Below are 4083 nucleotides of genomic sequence, written 5' to 3'. Positions count from 1 at the left end.
ATTCTCTTTTGCGGCTGTGAAAGGATCGTGGAGGTGCCAAAATAGTCACCAGAAATTATGCTCAGAGGCTTTTGTTTTTCTAGAGCGTTTTTTGTCAGTCTCGGCAACATGAAGCTTGGATGGATTTCAACTCCCAGAATTCCCCAGCCGACGGGGAATTGTCTACCCTCTTAACTTGGCTTTTTGAAGAGCAAAAATCAGATGGTTGTAAGCTTGAAGTCTCCTTCAAACACTGGGGACTCCATTTTGTTGTGTTAGCCACATCAAAGGGACCTCCCTGTGCCAATTTTTGGAGCTTTCCCGACACCCTGATTTCATGTAAAAGCTCTCACAGAAGGTCCTTCTAAGCCTCTTAATATCTAGCCTTCGTTCTTCTGAACATCTGCAGGAGGCCTCCTTACAAACCTTCCGAGATACGTGTGGGCTTCTTCATCCGTCTCCATTTCTCTTAGGGCCAAAGTCTTACGAAACCATCCAACCTCATCAGCTTTCAGCCATCGCTTCTCCCAAGATGGACACGTCCAGCGAAGGGGGACCAACAGTCAAGCTGGCTACCACCATCTCAACTGTTTTGATGCTCCGACGTACTATACATCATTTTTCTCCCTCGCTGTCACCCCCTGCCCAAATAAAATTTGGACATCAACTTAACAACAGTTCATTTAGCGACCGTTCCAAGTAACAACAAAGGCACCAAAGAAAGTGACTTACGATTTTTCGCACGACCATTGCGGCAACCCCGGTGGTCACACAATCATAATTCAGACACCTTGGCAACCGATTCATATTTATGACGGGAGCAATGTCCCGGGGTCGTGTGATCCTGTTTTGCGACCTGACAAGTCCATGGGGAAGCCTGACTCACTTAACAACCGTGTCCCTCACTTAACGACTTTAGTGATTTAACTGTGGATAGAAAGGTGGTGAAATGGGGCAAAACTCATTTAATAAGAGAAATTTGGGACTCGGTTGAGGTTGTAAATCGAGGACTACCTGTATTAACCCCAAATCACTCTAGCCTGCTGAAGGTAATGATTGTGGACCTATCCTGACTATCTAGACTTCACCGTTATTTTCAGTTCTTTTTTTAGAACGCTATCTCACCTGGCCTCTCTTCCCCCAAGCCGTCCTTGGAGGCGATCCAAAACTGTCTTCAAATTATAATTGTCTCCCAGGGTGGAAACAGGGAAATTATAACATGTGAGAGGAGACCTTGTATCACCTGTATTTAGGTAGCATTTGAACCAATTTAGGGATTTTGTTTTTCGTGGCCCTGGATTTCTTGTTTTGTCTACAGTTTGGTAAGCGTGGAGAATCCTTTAAAAAGACCGAATGGCTGAATTCTTGGCTGAAAAGGGACTTCCTAACTCTCTGGAAGTTCATAAGTTCTCCATGTTGGCCACTTGAAGATGTGTGGGCTTTCAACTTAGAGATTTCCACTGGAATTTGGTAATTTTTCCACGGTAACATGAAGACGTGTAGACTTCAACTCCCAGAATTCCCCTGAAAATTCGTAATTTCTCCATTTTGGTGCTGGAAGATGGGTGGATTTCAACTCCCTGGGAATTCATAATTTTTAAGAATTTTAAGAAATGTGGACTTCAACTCCCAGAATTCCCTAATTTCTCCACTTTGGCACTGGAAGAGATGTGGATTTCAATTCCTAGAATTCCCATGGAAATTCATAATTTCTCCACTTTGGTGCTGGAAGAGATGTGGACTTCAATTCCTAGAATTCCCCTGGAAATTCATAATTTCTCCACTTTGGCCATTTTAAGAAATGTGGATTTCAACTCCCAGAATTCCCTTGGAAATCCATAATTTCTCCACTTCAGCGCTGGAAGATGGGTGGACTTCAACTCCCAGAATTCCCCTGCCAGTGCCACAGTGAAGAATTGATCTCTACGCTAAATTCTAACTCTATGATTCTATAAGACTTCAGCTGAGCTTTCACGCAGGATTAGAATCCCTGAATTTATAAGGTGAAAGGGTTCTTAGAGGTCATCTATTCGAACAACTTAATACAGGTAGTCCTCGAGTTACAACAATTCATTTAGCAACTGTTCAAAGTTACAAGAGCACTGAAAAAAGGGACATGACTGTTTTTCACACTTAACGACCCTTAAAGCTTTCCCATGGTCAGAATTCAGCCACTTGGAAACTGCTTCACACTTATGACAGTTGCCGTATCCTGGGGTGATGTGATCCCCGTTTTGCGACCCTTCTGACAAAAAGTCAACGGGGAAGCCAGATTCACTTAACAACCGTGGCAAGAAAAGTTGTAACAAAGGGCAAAACTCACTTGCAACGGTCTCGCTTAGCAACAGAAATGTTGGGCTCAATTGTGGTTGTAAGTTGAAGAGTACCTGTAGAAAATTTTACTGGGGCTCAGAGTTTCAAGAAAATAAGCATCAGGAATTCTGTTTGGGGACCCAAAAAAAAAGGAATCACTATAATTTTCATTAATGAACTTGCTAGCGATTTTCAAGCTTGGCCACTGGAAGATAGGTGGACTTCAACTCCTAGATTCCCCAGCCTGCAGGCTGGGGAATCTGGGAGTTGAAGTCCACCCATCTTCCAGTGGCCAAACAAGAAACACAGAAGCCATTGTTGTAGGAAACAGCCATTTTCTTCAAACTCGTTCTAAAGTGATTTTATTAATTTTTACTCTTGTTATACTCCTGGATGGATATCTCTCTACCCTTCATCAACCTTTGCCACCAACGCTTCATCCTCTCCTCCAAATTTACGCCGCTCCCCACACCCAAAAGCAAACAGATGTTATACTTTACACCTTGTAACTTTAAGAGAAACTTTTGAGGCCTTTCTTCCCACGATAACTCCCATCACCGACCATGAAAACCTCTCTCCTTAGATTTTTCCCCATATGACATTTTTGGGCTCAGCTTTGGCGAGAGAGACAAAAATAATAACTCTCTGTACATGCTCAGAAGGGTCTCTCCACAACTCGTCCCTTGCATATGGCTACCGGTTGTGACGATTTCCAGACGGATGTGCAACACCCAAGAAATATAATCCCAGTTTAGACCAAAACAGGAATGGTTAGATCAGGGGTCCTCAAACTTGGCAGCTTTAAGACTTGTGGACTTCAACTCCCAGAATTCTCCAGCCAGCTATGCTATGCTGGCTGGAGAATTCTGGGAGTTGAAGTCCACAAGTCTTAAAGCTGCCAAGTTTGAAGACCTCTGGGTTAGTCATCCAGAATAAATTGGCAGGAATTAAATCACTCCAACCTGCAGAGCGTTGAAAGATTGCCCTAGTCCTGATCTTGTAGCACCAACAAATGGACGTGGTATCCAGGTTGGTGCAGACCCCCCCCAACCGTCATTGGCAAATGCATCTTGCTTTTCTCCCACAGCATCATTTTTTTTGAACCCCCTTGGTGGGTTCGATGGACCCCTTCGGCTTCTGACGTCTTGTAAATATTTGGTATATATCTCACTTCCTCTGTAAATATTCCCCCCGAGTCTTTTTTTTCGTTGTTGTTTATTGTATTTTTGGGATGGTCAAGGCGAATTTAATGGCATATTTTTATATATCTTTCAGGAGCACAAGTGAGGGTTCTCGGTCACAGTTTTTAAGTTATAATAACGGTTCAGCGTTAAGTGTGAAAGTGTGAGAGTGTCAGATTTCTTGCCGAAACATTACTGGTTTTAGCAAAGTGTGATATGATGATGATGATGATGATGATGATGATGATGATGATGATGATGATGGATTTGGTTGGGTTTTATTTTTCCTGTTCATCACTGTGGGTTCTCGGTTATTAAAAAGTCACTGTTGTCAGAATCTGGCTTTGGGGTCCTGTTCTTTGACTTCGGTGGGGGGGGGAAAGGTAGATCACCTGTCACATGAATCTCAGCTCCAATTAAATATGAGCCAGCCGTGTGCGGCGGCAGCCAAAAAAGCCAATGCAATCCTAAATTGCATTAACAGAGGGATGCAATCAAGATCAAGGGAGGCACTAATACCACTCTGTAAAGCCTTAGTAAGACCACACCTAGAGTATTGCATCCAGTTTTGGTCACCACACTATAAAAAAAAGTTGTTGAGACTCTAGAA

The 4083-nt window shown here is 43.2% G+C and overlaps 1 long non-coding RNA gene across 1 annotated transcript; it reads left to right on the top strand.

The window, feature by feature from the left end:
• The first annotated feature begins 2148 nt into the window (after positions 1-2148).
• LOC148113275 (uncharacterized) lies at positions 2149-3810 on the top strand. The gene is made up of 2 exons (XR_015734603.1): positions 2149-2542; positions 2602-3810. It is a non-coding gene; the product is annotated as an uncharacterized LOC148113275 (long non-coding RNA).
• The last annotated feature ends 273 nt before the right edge of the window (positions 3811-4083 follow it).

The sequence above is a fragment of the Pantherophis guttatus genome, chromosome 5, assembly GCF_059756535.1.
Source record: "Pantherophis guttatus breed Tessera chromosome 5, ASM5975653v1, whole genome shotgun sequence".
Lineage (NCBI taxonomy): Eukaryota > Metazoa > Chordata > Lepidosauria > Squamata > Colubridae > Pantherophis > Pantherophis guttatus.
This window is presented reverse-complemented; position numbering and strand designations above follow the sequence as displayed.